The 24,021-nt window shown below is 39.7% G+C and overlaps 1 non-coding gene across 1 annotated transcript; it reads right to left on the bottom strand.

The window, feature by feature from the left end:
- Nucleotides 1-22,892: 22,892 nt before the first annotated feature.
- On the bottom strand, nucleotides 22,893-23,000 carry LOC130964297 (small nucleolar RNA R71). The gene has a single exon (XR_009080398.1). It is a non-coding gene; the product is annotated as a small nucleolar RNA R71 (small nucleolar RNA).
- Nucleotides 23,001-24,021: the final 1,021 nt, after the last annotated feature.

Here is a 24,021-nt window from a genome sequence, read left to right as displayed (position 1 = left end):
TAGAAGCCAATCATTCTGAATTTCAAAGGATAGAGTGAGATGCCAAAACTGTTTAAAGGCAAAAAGCTAAAATCCCCACTCATCTAATTAATACTGATCTTCATAGATGTTTTTGGAATTCATTGCATATTCTCTTCTTTTTATCTTATTTGAATTTTAGTTGCTTAGGGACAAGCAACAATTTAAGTTTGGTGTTGTGATGAGCGGATAATTTATACGCTTTTTGGCATTGTTTTTAGTATGTTTCTAGTATGTTTTAGTTAGTTTTTATTATATTTTTATTAGTTTTTAGTTAAAATTCACTCTTCTGGACTTTACTATGAGTTTGTGTATTTTTCTGTGATTTCAGGTATTTTCTGGCTGAAATTGAGGGACCTGAGCAAAAATCTGATTCAGAGGCTGAAAAGGACTGCAGATGCTGTTGGATTCTGACCTCCCTTCAATCGAAGTGGATTTTATAGAGCTACAGAAGCTCAATTGGCACGCTCTGAATTGCGTTGGAAAGTAGACATCCTGGGCTTTCCAGCAATGCATAATAGTTTATACTTTGCCCGAGATTTGATGGCCCAAACTGGCGTTCCAAATCAGCTCAAAACTGCGCGGCGTTAAACGTCGGAACTGGCACAAGAATGGGAGTTAAACGCCCAAACTGGCACAAAAGCTGGCGTTTAACTCCAAGAAAAGTCTCTACACATAGAAGCTTCAATGCTCAGCCCAAGCACACACCAAGTGGGCCCGGAAGTGGATTTTTATGTCATTTACTCATCTTTGTAAACCCTAGGCTACTAGTTCTATACAAATAGGACCTTTTGCTATTGTATTTTCATCTTTAGATCTTTGAATCTTTTGATCACGTTTTGGGGGCTGGCCTCACGGCCATGTCTAGACCTTGTTCTTATGTATTTTCAACGGTGGAGTTTCTACACACCATAGATTAAGGTGTGGAGCTCTGCTGTACCTCGAGTATTAATGCAATTACTATTGTTCTTCTATTCAATTCAGCTTATTCTTGTTCTAAGATATCACTTGTTCCTTAACTTGATGAATGTGATGACCCGTGACAATCATCATCATTCTCACCTATGAACGTGTGCCTGACAACCACCTCCGTTCTACCTTAGATTGAGTGGATATCTCTTGGATCCCATAATCGGAATTTTCGTGGTATAAGCTAGAATTGATGGCGTCATTCAAGAGAATCCGAAGGTCTAAACCTTGTCTGTGGTATTTTGAGTAGGATTCAAGGATTGAATGACTGTGACGAGCTTCAAACTCCTGAAGGCTGGGCGTTAGTGACAGACGCAAAAGAATCACTGGATTCTATTCCAACCTGATTGAGAACCGACAGATGATTAGCCGTGCTGTGACAGAGCGCGTTGAACATTTTCACTGAGAGGATGGGACTATAGCCACTGACAACGGTGATGCCCAACATAAAGCTTGCCATGGAAAGGAGTAAGAAGGATTGGATGAAGACAGTAGGAAAGCAGAGAGACGGAAGGGACAAAGCATCTCCATACGCTTGTTTGAAATTCTCACCAATGAATTGCATAAGTATCTCTATCTTTATTTTATGCTTTATTCATAAATCATCCATAACCATTTGAATCTGCCTAACTGAGATTTACAAGATGACCATAGCTTGCTTCATACCAACAATCTCCGTGGGATCGACCCTTACTCGCGTAAGGTTTATTACTTGGACGACCCAATGCACTTACTGGTTAGTTGTGTGAAGTTGTGATAAAGAGTTGAGATTGCAATTGAGTGTACTATGTTGATGGTGCCATTGATGATCACAATTTCGTGCACCACTCCTCTGTCCAGGCTCCTTTTGCATCTTGTAGTCTTTTCTTTAGCCCTGCCAATATGACTTTGTTGGCTACCTCGGCTTGTCCATTTCCTTGGGGATGTTCCACCGAGGTGAACTGGTGTTTGATATTCATACTGGCCACTAGGTTTCTAAAGGTGGAGTCGGTGAATTGGGTTCCGTTATCTGTAGTAATAGAATAAGGTATTCCATACCTTGTGATGATATTTTTGTATAGGAACCTCCGACTTCTTTGGGCTGTGATGGTGGCTAATGGTTCTGCTTCTATCCACTTTGTGAAGTAATCTATTCCCACGATTAAGTATTTGACTTGTCCTGGCGCCTGAGGAAAAGGACCTAACAAATCCATTCCCCACTTTGCGAAGGGCCATGGAGAAGTTATACTAATGAGCTCCTCGGGGGGAGCCACGTGAAAATTTGCATGCATTTGGCATGGTTGGCACTTTTTCACAAATTCTGTGGCATCTTTCTGCAAGGTCGGCCAGTAGAATCTAGCTCGGATTACTTTCCTAGCTAGCGATCTGGCTCCGAGATGGTTTCCGCAGATCCCATTATGAACCTCCTCTAGTACTTCAGTGGTCCTTGAGGTCGGTACACACTTCCACAATGGCGTTGATATTCCTCTTTTATAAAGGACATTTTTCACCAGAGTGTAATGTTGTTCTTCCCTCCGAATTTTCTTAATCTCTTTTTCTTCTTTGGGGAGGATGTCGAATTTCAGGTATTCGACTAAGGGATTCATCCATCCGAGGTTTAGCCCAGTTACCTCAAGGACATCTCGTTTGTCCTCTACTTTTACCACAGAGGGTTCTTGGAGAGTTTCCTGGATCAAGATTCTATTATTCCCTCCTGGCTTGGTACTTGCTAACTTGGAGAGGGCGTCTGCTCTGCTATTGATATCCCGGGTTATGTGCTTAACCTTGGTTTCCACAAAGTGCCCGAGGTACTCCAGAGTTCTTTCCAAGTATCTTTTCATGTTCGGGTCTTTAGCCTGATACTCTCCATTTATCTGGGAGGTCAACACTTGAGAGTCACTGTATATCATCACTTTTGTTGCACCGACTTCTTCTGCTAGCTTCAATCCTGCAATCAGGGCTTCATATTCTGCCTGATTATTTGAAGCTGGGAATTCAAATTTGAGGGATACCTCAATTTGGGTTCCCCTTTCGTCAGCCAGTATTATGCCTGCACCGCTTCCTATCTTGTTTGAGGATCCATCTACATAAAGTTCCCATGCAGTTGGCTTTTCCTCTTGATCTCCCGCGTATTCTGCTATGAAATCGGTGAGGCATTGGGCTTTGATTGCTGTCCGAGTTTCATACTTCAAGTCGAACTCGGAGAGCTCTATTGCCCATTGAACCATTCTCCCTGCAATATCCGTCTTTTGGAGGATTTGCTTCATGGGTTGGTTCATTCGGACTCTTATCGTATGAGCTTGAAAGTAAGGCCGTAGCCTCCGTGAGGCTATTACTAAGGAGTAAGCAAATTTCTCCAGTTTGTGGTACCTTAGTTCGGGGCCTTGTAGAACTTTGCTGATGAAGTACACTGGATGTTGTCCGACCTCGTCCTCCCTTATCAGGGCTTATGCGATAACTTTGTCTACTACGGACATATATAGGACGAGATCTTCCCCAACTAGAGGTCGGGTTAGGATTGGAGGTTGGCTCAAGAACCTTTTGAACTCATGGAACGCTCCTTTGCATTCTGGAGTCCATTCAAAGTGGCATCCCTTTCTTAATAAAGAGAACAGTGGAAGGGATTTTGATGTTGATCCTGCCAAGAACCTGGAGAGGGCTGCAAGTCGGCCATTTAGTTGTTGAACCTCCCTTAAGCAAGTCGGGCTCTTCATTTTTAGTATAGCTTGACACTTATCGAGATTGGCTTCAATCCCTCTTTACGTCAGCATAAACCCTAGAAATTTTCCGGCCTCCACTGCGAAGGTACACTTTGCAGGATTTAGCCTCATCCCGTGCAACCTTATGGTGTCGAAGACTTGCGAGAGGTCTGTCAAGAGATCAGCTTCTTCCTTAGTTTTTACTAGCATGTCGTCTACGTAGACTTCCATTAAGCTCCCGAGGTGGGGGGCGAACACCTTGTTCATCAGCCTTTGGTATGTGGCCCCTGCATTTTTTAGTCCAAATGGCATGACCACGTAGCAGAAATTTGCTCGGGGCATGATGAACGATGTTTTCTCTTGGTCTGGCTCATACATAGGGATTTGATTATATCCTGAGTAGGCATCCATGAACGACAAGTATTGATACCCCGAGCTAGAGTCTACTAGAGTATCAATACTTGGGAGTGGATAAGGGTCCTTGGGACACGCCTTATTTAAGTCGGTGTAGTCGACGCACATCCTCCATTGGCCGTTTTGCTTCTTGACTAGCACTACATTTGCTAGCCATGTTGGATATTTAACTTCTCTGATGAAGCTGGCTTCTAGGAGTGCATGTACTTGCTCCTCCACTACTAGGGCTCGTTCCAGGCCGAGCTTGCGCCTTCACTGTTGTACAGGTCGGGATCCTGGATACACCGAGAGCTTGTGGGACATAAGCTCGGGATCTATCCCAGGCATGTCGGAGGCTTTCCAGGCAAAGAGGTTAGAATTGTCTCTTAGGAGCTTAGTCAACCCTTGCTTCAGGGTTTCCCCTAGGTTGGCTCCTATGTTGGTATTTTTTCCCTCCTCTTTGTCGACCTGTATTTCCTCGGTTTTTCCTCCTGGCTGTGGTCGCAACTCTTCTTTGGCCCTTGCACCACCGAGCTCTATGGTGTGAACCTCTTTGCTTTTTCCCCTCAGGTTCAAGCTTTCATTATAGCACTTTCTTGCCAATTTCTGGTCTCCCCGAACCGTTGCTATCCCCGCTGTTGTCAGGAATTTCATGCAGAGATGGGGGGTGGATACTACCGCGCCGAGTCGATTTAGGGTAGCTCTTCCAATTAGGGCATTATATGCTGACCCTACATCGATGACTATGAAGTCTATACTCAGAGTTTTAGATTTTTCCCCCTTTCCAAAGGTAGTATGAAGGGGTAAGAAACCCAGTGGCTTTATTGGCGTGTCGCCTAGCCCGTATAAGGTGTCAGGGTAGGCTCTTAGCTCTCTCTCGTCCAACCCTAGCTTGTCAAACGCGGGTTTGAAAAGGATGTCCGCCGAGCTTCCTTGATCTACTAGAGTTCTGTGGAGATGGGCATTGGCCAGGATCATGGTTATCACCACTGGATCGTCGTGTTCAGGGATTACTCCTTGCCCATCCTCCTTTGTAAATGAGATGGTAGGAAGGTCGAGCGGTTCGTTCCCGACCTGGTAGACTCGCTTGAGGTGTCTCTTGCGAGAGGACTTGGTGAGTCCCCCTCCCGCGAATCCACCTGAGATCATATGTATATGTCTCTCCGGAGTCTGCGGTGGTGGGTCTCTTCTATCTGCGTTATCTCACTTTCTCTTCCCATGATTGTCCGACCTTTCCATGAGATATCTGTCAAGTCAGCCTTCTCTGGCCAGCTTTTCTATCACATTCTTGAGGTCGTAACAGTCGTTTGTTGAGTGACCATATATTTTATGGTACTCGCAGTAATCGCTGCGACTCCCCCCTTTTTTATTTTTAATGGGCCTAGAAGGCGGCAACCTTTCAGTATAAGAGTGATATTTCCTAGGTCTGTCGAGACCGAGGTCTTCTTTCTTCTTGGGCTCCCTCTCCCTTTCTTTTATCGAGGGAGGGTGCCCAGATCGCCAACTCGACTCTCTCAGTCTTGTAGAACCTATGCACAATTACTCAAGAGGGGGGGTGAATTGAGTATTGCAATAACAATGAATCTTTTTACGAAAGTTAAAGACAATATACAAAAGTGTTATTGTACTAGTATTTTTCCAAGAGCTTAACTCAATTGCTAAGCATTTATAAGGAGCTTTTACTTTCCAATAGACACCAACTCAAATAAATTGATCAAGCTTTTCACCAATCGGACTTAAGCCACTCCTTAAGTACTTACGAAGCTACTTTTCGATCACAATTTATTTGCTCAAAGGTAAAAGACAATAATATTGAAGAGATGAGTTTGGAGAAATGCAAACGCTATTTAGAGTGGTTCGGCACAATCCTTGTCCTACGTCCACTTTCTTTCTCAATCGCAATTGAGAAGTTCCACTATAGCCAAGCTTCAAGGTGCTCGCGCAAAACCTTTTACAATCCGAGTCCTTAGTTTCTAACACCTCACGGTATATGATCACCACTCGTATACTAACCCACTCCACTTAGAGATACCTTCTCTAAGATTTGCCTTGAGTACTTAGTATACCTCTTTGGTATCCTCACCGACTATAGTGTTTATAACTCTTGACTCAACCTTGGAGATCACACTCCAATTTACAAGGTGTACAAGAAAACAATTCTCAAAGAATTGTTGAGATGAAATGAGTACTCTCTAGAAGAGTGTATGATTACAAGTTTAGCACTATTGAACCAATTGATATTGCTCTCTCAAATTGTGTATTATATCACTTTAAAAAATGTGTAGAATGAAAGAATATGAACAAGATAGTTTCCAAATACTTAAAAATTGTGAAATAAGGCTTCAATCCATCCATTTATAGATTCCCCAAACCTTAGAAATGTTGGGGAATTAATGGGATGGAGCCTTTATGTCAAAACTAGCCGTTTTTTATGTTTTTGAATTATTTGCATCGATGCATAACACTTTGCATCGATGCAAATGTGTCTTTGACGCTGAAATTTGAATTTTCAGCTAGGTTGCATCGATGCAACAAGTCGTTGCATGCTTTGCATCGATGCAAGATGAGTGTGCATCGATGCAAACCTTAAAGAATGGCTTAAAATCACTTCAAAATGCTTAGGATTGATTTCAAACTTGTTGGAGTCAATTCCTATGCTTTTGTACCTTTGAAAACAAGTTTTTAAACCATTTGGCTAGCATCGAATTGCAAGATGTGCATCAAAACATTTTGTGAGTGTGTGTTGAGAGATTTAGCAATTGGTTCTTAACAAGAAGTTACCTAAGTCCTAAGACACTATACTTGTCTTCAAATGTTGTGGACTTGAGTTTCTTGTTGTTGTTGTGTTGCTTTCAACTCTTCATTCCTCAACGTTGAATGTTGGTTGATCTTTCAACATGCTTGTTCATTCAAGTTGTTTGATGGTTTGTCTTTCATGTCGTTTGTTGGTTTGTCATTCATCAAAACCTACGAATACAAACTTCGCATACAAGCAACATGATTTACAATTTCCCCCTTTTTGATAATGACAAACCAATTTTGAGGATATGCATTTATAAATGATTTTGAAAGCAACAATAATGCACTTTGTTTTATAGAAAGCTTTGGAGAAGACTTCACAAAAAATTTTGCAGGAGTTCCCCCTAAATATGTGCATTTGTTCCCTTAAAGGGCGTTTATCAAAGAAAACGATTTAGATATCAAAGTTTTTGCTTAGCGGAAGTCTTTTTGAAATCATTGTTTCGCAAACTTATTTCTTCTTTTCAAATCCTCAAACTTCTTCTTTTTCAAAAGTTCAAAACTTCAAATATCCTCAAACTTTTCTTCCCCCTTTTGACATTATCAAAAAGAAAGGAGTTTGAAATGTGTCATAGAAGCATGCATAAAACAATGAATTTTTTTTAAGTTCAATATCTCTATTAATCTCAAGGATGAGATATTCCCCCTTTCAAAAAGAATTTGATTTCCTCTTTTTATATATAACAAGCATGCATAATTCCCCCTAAAGAAGTGAAATATATCAAGGCATGCACATTAACTTAAAATAGGGGTACCAAGCCTATTTTGAGTTATTCACCAAATAAGCATACAAGCATTAATCATTAAACAAAATTATGAAGGAAATATCAAAGTATTTAAACCATAATAGAAATCCTTAGCTTACTAGGAGTTAGTTTAACAATTCATATAATCAAATAAACATAAAGTAATAAAAAGTGACTTGATGAAGAGGAGACAATTAATCTTGGTCTTCATCATCATCACTATCCTCTTAAAATGATCATTTTGCCCAAAATCACCAAATTTTTATCCTTTGGTGGTTCTTTCTTCAATCCTTTGAGTTCCATCATGTATATACTCACTTAAACCATTATAAACTTCAATTTGTTGATCCTCCATTGTTTATAATCTTCAAATTCTTCAATCTACCTCAAGATTAATCACTCATTCATCAACTCATAAACCTACAAAACAATGGCTAATTGGATATCTCCAATGCTTAAGTTAGTAAGAGATACAAAAATAGCAATATAAATTCAATGAATTCAAACAAATCATATTAGATTAGAATCCAAGATACCAAGTTCATTTCGGATGTTAAAAAAACTTTCTTTACATAAAGGTTTAGTGAAGATGTCCGCTAGTTGTTTACTAGTTTCGACAAATTCAATAACCACATCACCCTTTTCAACATGGTCTCTTATGAAGTGATGTCTAATCTCAATATGCTTGGTTCTTGAATGTTGAACCGGATTCTTGGTTAAATTTATTGCACTAGTATTATCACATTTGATAGGAATGTGATCAAGCATGAGTCCATAGTCCATAAGTTGTTGTTTCATCCATAAAATTTGGGCGCAACATCTACCGGCGGCTACATACTCGGCTTCGGCGGTAGACAAGGCTACACTTACTTGTTTCTTACTATGCCATGAAACAAGAGAGTTTCCTAGCAAGTGACAAGTGCCGCTAGTGCTTTTCCTATCCAATTTGCAACCGGCAAAATCGGAATCGGAATAACCAATCAAATCACAAGTGGATCCTTTCGGATACCACAATCCAACATTTAATGTTCCTATGAGATACTTCATAATCCTTTTTACCGCACTTAAGTGAGATTCCTTAGGATTAGCTTGGTATCTCGCACACATGCATACACTAAACATGATATCTGGCCTACTTGCCGTTAGATAAAGTAATGATCCTATCATGCCTCTATACTTCTTTACATCTATGCTTTTACCTTGTTCATCTTTGTCAAGGTAGCAAGTAGTGCTCATTGGTGTGTCCATTGCCTTAGCATTGTCCATTCCAAATCTTTTGAGCAGTTCCTTGCAATATTTGGTTTGGCTAACGAAAGTTCCTTCTTTTCCTTGTTTGATTTGAAGACCAAGGAAGAAGTTGAGTTCGCCCATCATGGACATTTCAAATTCACTTTGCATGAGGTTTGAGAAAAACTTGCAAAGTGATTCGTTAGTTGAACCAAATATTATGTCATCGACGTACACTTGTACCAAAAGGATATTTTTGTTTTCAATCAAGATAAATAAAGTTGTATCAACCTTCCCTCTTCTTAAAACCATTTTCTATTAAAAACTTGCTCAAACGTTCATACCAAGCTCTTGGAGCTTGTTTAAGACCATAAAGAGCTTTCTTGAGTTTAAAAACATGATTAGGATTTTCATAATCCTCAAAACTGGGAGGTTGTTCAACATATACTTCTTCTTGAATGAAACCATTAAGAAAGGCACTCTTAACATCCATTTGATAAAGTTTGAAGTTATAAGAGGATGCAAAAGCAAGTAACATCCTAATAGCTTCTAATCTAGCTACGGGAGCATAAGTTTCGTCATAATCAATGCCTTCCTCTTGATTATAACCTTTAGCTACTAATCTAGCTTTGTTTCTAACAATTGTACCATTTTCATCGAGTTTATTTCTAAAAACCCATTTTGTTCCTACAATTGTTTGATTACTTGGTTTAGGCACCAATTCCCAAACGTCATTTCGTTTGAATTGGTTAAGCTCCTCTTGCATTGCCATAGCCCAATGTTCATCATCAATTGCGGACTCAATGGTAGATGGTTTGATGAGCGGATATTTTATACGCTTTTTGGGAGTAATTTCATGTAGATTTTAGCATGTTTTAATTATTTTTTTAGTTAAATTTTATTAGTTTTTAAGCAAAAATCATATTTCTGGACTTTACTATGAGTGTGTGTATTTTTCTGTGATTTCAGGTATTTTCTGGCTGAAATTGAGGGAGCTGAGCAGAAATCTGACTTAGGCTGAAAAAGGACTGCTGATGCTGTTGGATCCTGACCTCCCTGCACTCGAAATGGATTTTCTGGAGCTACAGGAGTCCAATTGGCGCGCTCTCAACGGCGTTGGAAAGTAGACATCCAGGGCTTTCCAGCAATATATAATAGTCCATACTTTTCGCGAAGATAGACGACGTAACTTGGCGTTGAACGCCAAGTTCATGCTGCTGTCTGGAGTTAAACGCCAGAAAAACGTCATGATCCGGAGTTGAACGTCCAAAACACGTCATAACTTGGAGTTCAACTCCAAGAAAAGCCTCTACTCGTGGATAGCTTTAGTCTCAGCCCCAGCACACACCAAGTGGGCCCCAGAAGTGGATTTCTGCACCAATTATCTTAGTTTACTCATATTTTGTAAACCTAGGTTACTAGTTTACTATTTAAACAACTTTTAGTGAATTATTTTGTACCTCATGACATTTTCAGATCTGAATTACATACTTTTTGACGGCATGAGTCTCTAAACTCCATTGTTGGGGGTGAGGAGCTCTGCGGCGTCTCGATGATTTAATATAATTCCTTTGTTTTCCATTCAAACACGCTTGTTCTTATCTAAGATGTTCATTCGCGCTTAATTATGGAGAGGGTGATGATCCGTGACACTCATCACCTTTCTCAATCCATGAACGTGTGCCTGACAACCACCTCCGTTCTACATCAGATTGAATGAGTATCTCTTAGATTCCTTAATCAGAATCTTCGTGGTATAAGCCGGATTGATGGCGGCATTCATGAGAATCCGGAAGGTCTAAACCTTGTCTGTGGTATTCCGAGTAGGATTCTGGGATTGAATGATTGTGACGAGCTTCAAACTCCTGAAGGCTGGGCGTTAGTGACAGACGCAAAAGAATCAATGGATTCTATTCTAACCTGATTGAGAACCGACAGATGATTAGCCGTGCTGTGACAGAGCATAGGAACGTTTTCACTGAGAGGATGGAAGGTAGCCATTGACAACGGTGACACCCTACATAGAGCTTGCCATGGAAGGAACCTTGCGTGTGGGAAGAGGATTTCAAGGAAAAGTAGAAATTCAAAGGACAAAGCATCTCCAAAACTCCAACATGTTTCTCATTACTGCATAACAAGTAACACTGTTATTCTCTTTTATTTTTATAATCAAATCTGGTAATTTCACTTTTAATCCTATTGGCCTCCTGACTAAGATTAGTAAAATAAACATTGATTGCTTCAAGCCAATAATCTCTGTGGGATCGACCCTTACTCACGTAAGGTATTACTTGGACGACCCAGTGCACTTGCTGGTTAGTTGTGCGGATTACAAATTCGTGCACCAAGTTTTTGGCGCCGTTGCCGGGGATTATTCGAGTTTGAACAACTAAAGGTTTATTTTATTTCTTAGATTAGGAATAATTTATTTTTATTTTTATTGTTATAGAGTCATTAAATCTTGATAGGATAGTTTCTTTTCAAAAATTTCTTTTCAAAATTTATTATTTTTCTTTTAATTAATTGCTAATTTTCGTGAGTTTAGTGTCTTGTTCTAAGTTTGGTGTCAATTGCATATCTCATATCTTTCTTTAAAATTTTCGACTTGTGTTCTTTGTTCTTCATTGATCTTCAAGTTGTTCTTGTTTACTTTTCTTGTTTGATCTTGAGTTTTTCTTGCTTTGTGTCTTTTCTTGTTTCACTTGTATTCTTTTTAAAGCATTAATTGAAATATTTAGAACAAGTGTTATATTTATTCCCAATTGGCTAGAGTATTGGTTTATATTCTTAATAATTGGGTATACGCTTTGGAACCTTTTTCAAAAATAATTTTTCTTGATTTAATCTTGGGCCAAACTTTAAGTTTGGTGTTTTCTTGTTAATCTTTCATAATTTTCGAAAATTTCATTAAAGCTTTCTAAAATTTTAAGTTTGGTGTTCTTTCTTGTGTTCTTGGTGTTCTTGTGAATCTTCAAAGTGTTCTTGAGTTTTTCTTGTGTCTTGATCTTAAAATTTTTAAGTTTGGTGTTCCTTGGTGTTTTCCCTCCAAAAAATTTTCGAAAATAAGGAGCATTAGATCTAAAAATTTTAAGTCTTGTGTCTTTTGCATGTTTTTCTCTTTCATCATAAAATTCAAAATTCAAAAATAATTTTTATTTTCTAACTAATTTTGAACTATTTTTTTCAAAAATTCTATATAAAAATTCAATTTTCAATTTCAAAATTTTTCCACCTTCTTTTATTTATTTCGATTTTATTTTATTTTATAAAAATTAATTTTTATAAAATAAATAATATCAACATATATACCATCTCTTTTATTCCAACATGGAAGTAAGTATGAATGAACAAGCCAAGAGAACTCTGGGGTCATATGCTAACCCCACTACTGCTTCATATGGGAGTAGTATCTGTATACCCTCCATTGGAGTTAGTAGCTTTGAGTTGAATCATCAGCTCATTATCATGGTGCAGCAAAACTGTCAGTATTCTGGTCTTCCACATGAAGAACCTACAGAGTTTCTGGCACAATTTTTGCAAATTACTGACACAGTACATGATAAGGAAGTGGATCAGCATGTCTACAGATTATTACTGTTTCCATTTGCTGTAAAAGATCAAGCTAAGAGGTGGTTAAATAACCAGCCTAAGAACAGCATAAAAACATGGAAGCAGCTGTCAGAAAAATTCCTAAATCACTATTTCCCTCCAAAACGGATGACACAGCTAAGGCTAAGCATCCAAGGCTTCAAACAAGGAGATAATGAATCTCTTTATGATGCCTGGGAAAGATACAGAGAGATGCTAAGAAAATGCCCCTCTGAAATGTTTTCAGAATGGGTGCAATTAGACATCTTCTACTATGGGCTTACAGAAAAAGCTCAGATTTCTCTAGACCACTCAGCTGGTGGATCTATACATATGAGAAAAACAATTGAAGAGGCTCAACAGCTTATTGATACAGTTGCTAGAAATCAACATCTGTACCTAAGCAGTGAATCTTCCATGAAAGAAGGAGTTAAAACAGTAACTGCAGAACTCAGTCCAGTGGATCAGGCTAATGAATTCAATCAGCAATTAGACTTTCTAACTCAGCAGCTAGCCGAATTCAAGGAAATATTACAGGAAACAAGAATGGCCAACAGGAACATGGAAGCACAATTAAAGCAAACAGAAAAGCAACTGTCAAAACAAATAATAGAAGAATGCCAAGCAGTTCAATTAAGAAGTGGGAAAACATTAAATACCTCACTTCAAGGCAGCAGGAAACCAAGAAATGAACAGGTGGATACTCAAAATCCCTCTGAGGACAATCAAAGCCCAGAGAGGAATAAAGCTGGCGCTGAACGCCCAGACCATGCTCATTCCTGGCGTTCAACGCCAGAAACAAGCATGGATCCGGCGTTGAACGCCCAAAGGGAGCATGGTTCTGGCGTTCAAACGCCAGTAACAAACAAGGAAGTGGCGTCTAACGCCACTCCAGCTCCCACCACTGGCATTCAAATACCAGTGGGGAATCAGTCACATACAAGTGCTGATAACAACCCTTCTAAAAAGGCTTCCCAACCCACTTATGTAGGTAATAAACCTGCAGCAACTAAGGTTGAGGAATACAAAGCCAAAATGCCTTATCCTCAAAAACTCTGCCAAGCGGAACAGGATAAGCAATTTGCCCGCTTTGCAGACTATCTCAGGACTCTTGAAATAAAGATTCTGTTTGCAGAAGCACTTGAGCAAATACCCTCTTATGCTAAGTTCATGAAAGAGATCTTAAGTCATAAGAAGGATTGGAAGGAAACTGAAAAAGTTTACCTCACTGAAGAATGCAGTGCAGTCATTCTGAAAAGCTTACCTGAGAAGCTTAAAGATCCTGGGAGCTTTATGATACCATGCACATTAGAGGGCACTTGCACCAAGCAAGCTTTATGTGATCTTGGGGCAAGTATCAACCTAATACCTGCATCTACTATCAGAAAGCTTGGTTTAACTGAAGAAATCAAACCAACCAGGATATGTCTTCAACTTGCTGATGGCTCCATTAAATACCCATCAGGTGTGATTGAGGACATGATTGTCAAGGTTGGGCCATTTGCCTTTCCTACTGACTTTGTGGTGCTGGAAATGGAGGAGCACAAGAGTGCAACTCTCATTCTAGGAAGACCTTTCCTAGCAACTGGCCGAACCCTCATTGATGTCCAAAAAGGGGAAGTAACCTTGAGAGTCAATGAGGAGGAGTTCAAGTTGAATGTTGTCAAAGCAATGCAACATCCAGACACCCCAAATGACTGCATGAGTGTTGATATTATTGACTCTCTGGTAAAAGAGGTCAATATGGTTGAGAGTCTCGAATCAGAGCTAGAGGACATCTTTAAAGACGTTCAGCCTGATCTGGAGGAGTCAGAGAAAATAGTAGAACCTCTGAAAATCCCTCAGGAAGAGGAGAAACCTCCTAAACCCGAGCTCAAACCATTACCACCTTCCCTAAAATATGCATTCTTGGGAGAAGGTGATACCTTTCCTGTAATCATAAGCTCTACCTTAGAGCCACAGGAAGAGGAAGCACTAATTCAAGTGCTAAGGACACACAAGACAGCTCTTGGGTGGTCCATCAGTGATCTCAAGGGCATTAGCCCAGCTAGATGCATGCACAAGATCTTACTGGAGGGTGACGCCAAGCCAGTGGTTCAACCACAAAGGCGGCTGAACCCAGCCATGAAGGAAGTGGTGCAGAAAGAGGTCACTAAATTACTAGAGGCTGGGATTATTTATCCTATTTCTGACAGCCCCTGGGTGAGCCCTGTCCAAGTCGTCCCTAAGAAAGGTGGCATGACAGTGGTTCATAATGAAAAAAATGAACTGGTTCCTACAAGAACAGTTACTGGGTGGCGTATGTGTATTGATTACAGAAGGCTCAATACAGCCACCAGAAAGGATCATTTTCCTTTACCATTCATAGACCAGATGCTAGAAAGACTAGCAGGTCATGAATACTACTGCTTCCTGGATGGATATTCAGGTTATAATCAAATTGCAGTAGATCCCCAGGATCAGGAGAAAACGGCGTTCACATGCCCATCTGGAGTATTTGCATACAGAAGGATGCCATTTGGCCTGTGCAATGCACCTGCAACCTTTCAGAGGTGCATGCTCTCAATTTTCTCTGATATGGTAGAAAAATTTCTGGAAGTCTTCATGGATGATTTTTCAGTATTTGGAGACTCATTCAGCTCCTGCCTTAACCATTTAGCACTTGTTCTAAAGAGATGCCAAGAGACTAACCTGGTTTTAAACTGGGAAAAGTGTCACTTTATGGTGACTGAAGGAATTGTCCTTGGGCACAAAATCTCGAACAAGGGAATAGAGGTGGATCAAGCTAAAGTTGAAGTAATTGAAAAATTACCACCACCCACCAATGTTAAGGCAATCAGAAGCTTTCTGGGGCATGCAGGATTCTATAGGAGGTTCATAAAGGATTTTTCAAAAATCGCCAAACCTCTAAGCAACCTGCTAGCTGCTGACACGCCATTTATCTTTGATAAAGAGTGTCTGCAGGCATTTGAGACCCTGAAAGCTAAATTGGTCTCAGCACCAATCATCTCTGCACCAAACTGGGCATTGCCATTTGAATTAATGTGTGATGCCAGTGACCATGCCATTGGTGCAGTGTTGGGACAAAGGCATGACAAGCTTCTGCAAGTCATTTACTATACCAGCCGTGTTTTAAATGATGCACAGAAGAATTACACAACCACAGAAAAAGAGCTACTTGCAGTGGTTTACGCCATTGACAAATTCAGATCCTATTTAGTAGGATCAAAAGTGATTGTGTACACCGATCATGCTGCTCTTAAATATCTACTCACAAAGCAGGATTCAAAACCCAGACTTATAAGATGGGTGTTGCTTCTGCAAGAGTTTGACATAGAAATAAGAGACAGAAAGGGGACAGAGAATCAGGTAGCAGACCACCTGTCCCGAATAGAACCAGTAGAAGGGGCGTCCCTCCCTCTCACTGAGATCTCTGAAACCTTTCCGGATGAGCAACTCTTTGCTATCCAGGAAGTGCCATGGTTTGCAGATATTGCAAACTACAAGGCAGCGAGATTTATACCCAAAGAGTATAGTAGACAGCAAACAAAGAAGCTGATCACGGATGCAAAGTATTATCTTTGGGATGAGCCGTATCTTTTTAAGAGATGTGCAGACGGAGTAATCCGTAGATGTGTACCTAAGGAAGAAGCACAGAAGATCCTATGGCACTGCCATGGATTACAGTATGGAGGACATTTTGGAAGTGAGCGAACAGCCACAAGAGTCCTCCAAAGTGGCTTCTACTGGCCTACTCTCTATAAAGACTCCCGAGTGTATGTACTTAATTGTGACAGTTGCCAAAGGTCTGACAATCTACCTCACAGTTACGCCATGCCTCAGCAAGGGATCTTGGAGATTGAGTTGTTTGATGTATGGGGCATTGACTTCATGGGACCCTTCCCACCATCATACTCAAACACTTATATTCTGGTGGCAGTGGATTATGTATCCAAATGGGTGGAGGCTATTGCAACACCCACCAATGACACTAAAACAGTGTTAAAATTCCTCCAGAAACACATCTTCAGCAGATTTGGCATCCCTAGAGTGTTAATTAGTGATGGGGGCACTCATTTCTGCAATAAACAGCTTTATGCTGCTCTAGTTCGTTATGGAGTTAGCCACAGGGTAGCTACTCCATATCATCCACAAACTAATGGGCAAGCTGAAGTCTCAAATAGAGAACTCAAAAGAATCCTAGAACGGACTGTAATTAACCGTAGAAGGGATTGGGCAAGAAGCTTGGATGATGCTCTGTGGGCATACAGAACAGCATTCAAGACCCCTATAGGGACCTCTCCATACCAGCTTGTGTATGGAAAGGCATGTCACTTGCCAGTGGAACTGGAACACAAGGCCTATTGGGCAACCAGATTCCTAAACCTTGATGCCAAGTTAGCCGGAGAAAAACGATTGCTCCAGTTAAATGAGCTAGAGGAATTTAGACTCAATGCTTTCGAAAATGCAAAGATTTACAAAGAGAAAGCGAAAAGATGGCATGATAAAAAATTGTCATCCAGAGTCTTTGAGCCGGGGCAGAAAGTTCTATTATTTAATTCTAGGCTCAAATTATTCCCCGGGAAATTAAAATCCCGGTGGAGAGGTCCATATGTCATTACAAACGTATCACCATATGGATATATAGAGCTTCAGGATAATGACTCTAACAAAAAGTTCATTGTTAATGGACAAAGAGTCAAACATTATCTTGAAGGCAATTTTGAGCAAGAATGCTCAAAACTGAGACTTGATTAAAACTCAGTAATAGTCCAGCTAATGACATTAAAGAAGCGCTTGCTGGGAGGCAACCCAGCCAATCACAAAATTTAATTTTATTCATATTGATTAATTAGTTGATTTTTACAGGTATATGTCAAGGTATTTTCAAGGTAAAATAGCAATTGGTTGGATTCACTAAGTTATAAGGGAAATTGGAAGCTCACTGGCGTGAAAAAGCCAGTAAGAAACATTTTGGGCGTTGAACGCCCAAAAGAAGCACCCACTGAGCGTTCAACGCCAGTAAGGGTAGCCTTCTGGGCGTTAAACGCCAGAAAGGAGCATCTTCTGGGCGTTAAACGCCAGAAAGAAGCACCTTCTGGGCGTTTAACGCCAGATTGACAGCATCCTGGGCGTTTAGAAAAACGCCTAGTAACAAAGGACTTCCTGGCGTTCAACGCCAGAAAGATGCATCAGCTGGGCGTTGAACGCCCAGGAGAAGCAACATTTGGGCGTTAAACGCCCAAACCATGCAGCAGTTGGGCGTTTAACGCCAAGATGGTGGGGAGGAGGTAAAATTCGTTTTTCTTCACAATTTTTCTAATTTTTTATGTTTCAATTCATGATTTCTTGCATAAACATGTTTCAAAATATCATCCTTCAATTCCAAAAATTTTAATCCTAATTTCTAAAAACCCTAATTTCTAAAATCCCTTTTTCAAAAATATCAAATGTATCTTAATTTATAAACACAAATCTTTTTCCAATCCAAATCTTTTTCAAATCTTTTTCAACTCATCATATCTTTTGGATTTCGAAATTACCTCTCCCTCTATTCCTCTTCTATCCTTTATTTTGCTTGAGGACAAGCAAACCTCTAAGTTTGGTGTGATTTGCCATGATCACTGAGCTAAAACTCATTAAGATCATGGCACCTAAGGGAACAGGAAGAGCAAGGATGTGAACTTAAGGGAGCTGAAGCGTCCAAAATTAATTCTTGAAGGCACCCCACAGACTAGAGGAACATCCACTTCCCAAAATACAGGTTGTTAAGTTTTAATTCTAGCTTTAACTCTGTGATAGTATTATTATAGGATTTTACCTTAGAAGTTATATAGGAGTAGTAGTAATTAGCATATCTATTTTGATTTTATTTTCAATTAAGTTATAATTTATTTTTCTCATCATCATCAAACATGAATAAAATAGTAGATTTTTTAGAATAAAGAGGCAATTTAATTTTTTCGAGTTCTTAATAAGGAAAATTCTAATTATTTATATGTGGTGGCAATACTTTTTGTCTTCTGAATGAATGCTTGAACAGTGCATATTTTTGATATTGAATTTTATGAATGTTAAAATTGTTGGCTCTTGAAAGAATGATGAACAAGAGAAATGTTATTGATGATCTAAAAAATCATGAAATTGATTCTTGAAGCAAGAAAAAGCAGTGGAAAAAAAAAATATTCTTGCGAAAAAAAAAAGCTAAAAAAGAAAGAAAGAAAAAGCAAGCAGAAAAAGCCAATAGCCCTTAAAACCAAAAGGCAAGGGTAAAAAGGATCCAAGGCTTTGAGCATCAATGGATAGGAGGGCCCAAGGAAATTAAATCCAGGCCTAAGCGGCTAAATCAAGCTGTCCCTAACCACGTGCTTGTGTCATGAAGGTCCAGGTGCAAAGCTTGAGACTGAGTGGTTAAAGTCGTGATCCAAGGCAAAAGAGTGTGCTTAAGAGCTCTGGACACCTGATGAGCGGATAATTTGTATACTTTTTGGCATTGTTTTTAGTATGTTTTTGATATGATATAGTTAGTTTTTAGTATATTTTTATTAGTTTTTAATTAAAATTCACTTTTCTGGACTTTACTATGAGTTTGTGTGTTTTTCTGTGATTTCAGGTATTTTCTGGCTGAAATTGAGGGACCTGAGCAAAAATCTGATCCTGAGACCAAAAAGGACTGCAGATGCTGTTGGATTCTGACCTCCCTTCATTCGAAGCGGATTTTCTGGAGCTATAGAAGCCCAATTGGCGCGCTCTCAATGGCGTTGGAAAGTAGACATCCTGGGCTTTCCAGCAATATATAATAGTCCATACTTTGCCCAAGATTTGATGGCCCAAACCGGCGTTCAAAGTCACCTCAAGGAATCCCAGCGTTAAACGCTGGAACTGGCACCCAAATGGGAGTTAAACGCCCAAACTGGCACCAAAGCTGGCGTTTAACTCCAAGAAGAGTCTCTACACGAAATTGCTTCATTGCTCAGCCCAAGCACACACCAAGTGGGCCCGGAAGAGGATTTTTATGTCATTTACTCATTTCTGTACACCCTAGGCTACTAGTTTCTTATAAGTAGGACCTTTTACTATTGTATAGAAATCTTTTGATCACTTTTAGATCTCTAGATCATCTTTGGACATTCTAGTTCTTAGATCATTGGGAGGCTGGCCATTCGGCCATGCCTAGACCTTATGCTTATGTATTTTCAACGGTGGAGTTTCTACACACCATAGATTAAGGTGTGGAGCTCTGCTGTACCTCGAGTATTAATGCAATTACTATTGTTCTTTCATTCAAATTCCGCTTGTTCTTTATCCAAGATATCACTTGTTCTTCAACATGATGAAGGTGATGATTGACGCCCATCACCATTCTCACTCATGAACAAAGTGACTGACAACCACTCTTGTTCTACAAGCATTTGAGGCTTGGTGAATATCTCTTGGATTCCTGATTGCACGATGCATGGTTGATCGCCTGACAACCGAGTGCTCGCCTGACAAACGAGCCAACCATTCCGTGAGATCAGAGTCTTCGTGGTATAGGCAAGAACTGATGGCAGCATTCAAGAGAATCCGGAAGGTCTAACCTTGTCTGTGGTATTCTGAGTAGGATTCAATGATTGAATGACTGTGACGTGCTTCAAACCTGTAACCTACTGGGCGTTAGTGACAGACGCAAAAGAGTTATTCTATTCCGGTAGGGGAGGGAACCACACCGGTGATTGGCAGCACTGTGACAGAGTGTGTGCATTAGCTTTCACTGCGAGGATGGGAGGTAGCTGCTGACAACAGTGAGACCCTATACGAGCTTGCCATGGAAAGGAGTAAGAAGGGTTGGATGAAGACAGTAGGAAAGCAGAGAGACGGAAGGGAAGGCATCTTCATGCGCTTATCTGAAGTTCCTACCAATGAATTACATAAGTATCACTATCTTTATCTTTTATGTTATTTTCGTTCATCACCATATATATCTGAGTTTGCCTGACTAAGATTTACAAGATGACCATAGCTTGCTTCAATACTAACAATCTCCGTGGGATCGACCCTTACTCACGTAAGGTTTATTACTTGGACGACCCAGTGCACTTGCTGGTTAGTTGTGCGAAGTTGTGTAATGCCATGGTATTGAGCGCACCAAGTTTTTGGAGCCATTACCAGGGATTATGAGAGTTGTGAAAAAGTATAGTTCACAATTTCGCGCACCAAGTTTTTTGGCGCCGTTGCCGGGGATTGTTCTAGTTTTGAGCAAGCCTTTGGTAACATCAGTGCCAAGATCCGGCAACAACATCAAATTTTTGGTGTTATTGCCCGGGATTGTTCAGGCTGGACAACTGACGGTTCATCTTGTTGCTTAGATTAGGTATTTTTTTCGAAATTCTTGAAGATGAATTCTAGAGTTTCATGATGATTTGTTGAAATCTGGCTGGCTGAGAAGCCATGTCTAATCTGATTGGACCGAGGTTTCAACTTATCACCACAAGAGCTTGTTGATTTCGTATCAATCTTGCTTTTGGAGCAGTGATTTGCTAAGGCTTGGCTGACCTTTGGTCATGTCTAGTGTTTTGGACCGAAGCTTTCTTTGGAAGCTTGGCTGGCTGTGAAGCCATGTCTAATTCCTGGACCGGAGTCTTAGACTAGCATTGCACTGATTCCTGGAATTCTCATTAAGAATTTTGATACCTTCTTTTTCCACTTAATTTTCGAAAAACACAAAAAAAATTAAAAAATAAAAAAATCATAAAATTCAAAAATATTTCTTGTTTGAGTCTAGTGTCTCATCCTAAGTTTGGTGTCAACTGCACGCATTCATATGTCTTAGTGATCTTCAAGATGTTCTTGATGATTCACTTGCTCTGATCTTTGAATTCTATTGACTTGAGTATTTTGTGTGTCTCATATGCATTTTCAGTTCATTAGTGTCAGTAGTATACAAACTGCTAAGTTTGGTGTCTTGCATGCATTGTTATTTGATTCTTGTTGCATTTTAATTATTAAAAATCCAAAAATATTTTTAATTTGTGTCTTTTCAAGTCAATGATACAAGGGATTGAAGATTCAGAACACACTGCAGAGGAATTATACAGAAAAAGCTGAGCATTCAAAAATGCCCAGTGAAGAAGGCAGACTGGCGTTTAAACGCCAGCTAGGGCACCTGGTTGGGCGTTTAACGCCCAAAAAGGTAGCATTTTGGGCGTTAAACGCCAGAATGTATACCATTCTGGGCGTTTAACGCCAGGATGGTGCTAGGGGGAAGATTTTGTTTTCAAATCAAATTTTTTCAAGTTTTTCAAAATCAAATCTTTTTCAAATCATATCTTTTCAATCAAATGTTTTCAAAATCAATTTCTTTCCTTTTTCAAAGATACTTACTAACAATTAATGATTTGATTGAACATTTTTTGCCTTTTCTATTGAGGAAGGTTTTATGTTTGAATCATATCTTTCTTGTTAGGCAAGTCACTAATTTTCCAAATCAAATCTTTTAAAATAATTTTCAAAACATATCTTTTAAAATGGTTTTCAAATCATATCTTCTCAATCACATCTTTTTAAGACAATAACCTTTCAATCATATTTTTTTTATCATATCTTTTTCAAATTAGTTTTCAATCAAATCTTTTAAGTTCTAATTTCAAAATCTTTTTCAAAAATCACTTGATTTCTCTTCCACTTTCAATTTTCGAAAATTATCAATCAAATTTTCAAAATGTTTTCAAAATCTTTTAATTGAATTTTCGAAAATCCTCTTCCCTCCTTCTCACATCCTTCTATTTATGGAGTACCACTCCTTCTAAATGCACAATTCGAACCTTATCTAATTAAAGTTCGAATTCTTCTTCCCCTTCTTCTTTCTATTTCTCTTTTCCTCTGACATTTCAAGGAATCTCTATACTGTGACATAGAGGATTCCACATTTTCTTTTTCTCTTCTCTTTCATATGAGCAGGAGCAGAGACAAAGGCATTCTTGTTGAAGCTGATCCTGAACCCGAAAGGACCTTGAAGAGAAAGCTAAGAGAAGCCAAAGCACAACTCTCTTTAGAGGACCTGACCGAATTCTTCAAAGAAGAAGAACCCATGGCAGCCGAAAACAACAACAATGCCAACAATGCAAGGAAGGTGCTGGGTGACTTTACTGCACCTACTCCCGACTTCTATGGGAGAAGCATCTCTATCCCTGCCATTGGAGCAAACAACTTTGAGCTTAAGCCTCAATTAGTTTCTCTAATGCAACAGAATTGCAAGTTCCATGGACTTCCAATGGAAGATCCTCATCAGTTTTTAGCTGAATTCTTGCAAATCTGTGACACAGTCAAGACTAATGGGGTTAACCCTGAGGTCTATAGACTGATGCTATTCCCTTTTGCTGTAAGAGACAGAGCTAGAATATGGTTGGATTCTCAACCTAAAGAAAGCCTGGACTCTTGGGAAAAGCTAGTCAATGCCTTCTTGGCAAAGTTCTTTCCACCACAAAGATGGAGTAAGCTTAGAGTGGAAGTCCAAACCTTCAGACAGAAGGATGGAGAATCCCTCTATGAAGCTTGGGAAAGATACAAACAATTAATCAGAAGATGTCCTTCAGACATGCTTTCTGAATGGAGCATCATAGGTATTTTCTATGATGGTCTCTCTGAACTATCTAAGATGTCCTTGGATAGCTCTGCTGGAGGATCTCTTCATCTGAAGAAGACGCCTGCAGAAGCTCAAGAATTGATTGAAATGGTTGCAAATAACCAATTCATGTACACTTCTGAAAGGAATCCTGTGAACAATGGACTAGTCAGAAGAAAGGAGTTCTTGAGATTGACACTCTGAATGCCATATTGGCTCAGAATAAGATATTGACTCAACAAGTCAATTTGATTTCTCAAAGTCTGTCTGGAATGCAAAATGCACCAAACAGTACTAAGGATGCTTCATCTGAGGAAGAAGCTTATGATCCTGAGAACCCTTCCATGGAAGAGGTGAATTACCTAGGAGAACCCTATGGAAATACCTACAATTCTTCATGGAGAAATCACCCAAATCTCTCATGGAAGAATCAAGAGAGACCTCAACAAGGTTTCAATAACAATAATGGTGGAAGAAACAGGTTTAGCAATGGCAAGCCTTTTCCATCATCTTCTCAGCAACAGACAGAGAGTTCTAAGCAGAATACTTCTGACTTAGCAACAATGGTCTCTGATCTAATAAAGACCACTCAAAGTTTCATGAATGAAACAAGGTCCTCCATCAGAAATTTGGAAGGACAAGTGGGTCAGCTGAGCAAGAAGGTTACTGAACTCCCTCCTAATACTCTCCCAAGTAATACAGAAGAAAATCCAAAAGGAGAGTGCAAGGCCATCAACATGGCCGAATATGGAGATCATAGAGAGGAAGAAGACGCCACTGAGAAAGACCCCAGTGGGCGTGCACCACTCTCCTCTGAGTTCCTCAATGAGGAACCTTGGGAATCTGAGGCTCAAAATGAGACCATAGAGATTCCATTGGACTTACTTCTGCCATTCATGAGCTCTGATGAGTATTCTTCCTCTGAAGAGGATGAGTATGTTACTGAAGAGCAAGTTGCTAAATACCTTGGAGCAATCATGAAACTAAATGACAAGTTATT

Source organism: Arachis stenosperma, chromosome 2 (assembly GCF_014773155.1).
Source record: "Arachis stenosperma cultivar V10309 chromosome 2, arast.V10309.gnm1.PFL2, whole genome shotgun sequence".
NCBI classification, from domain to species: Eukaryota; Viridiplantae; Streptophyta; class Magnoliopsida; order Fabales; family Fabaceae; genus Arachis; species Arachis stenosperma.
Note: the sequence above shows the minus strand (reverse complement) of the source record. Positions and strands in the feature narration are given on the sequence as shown.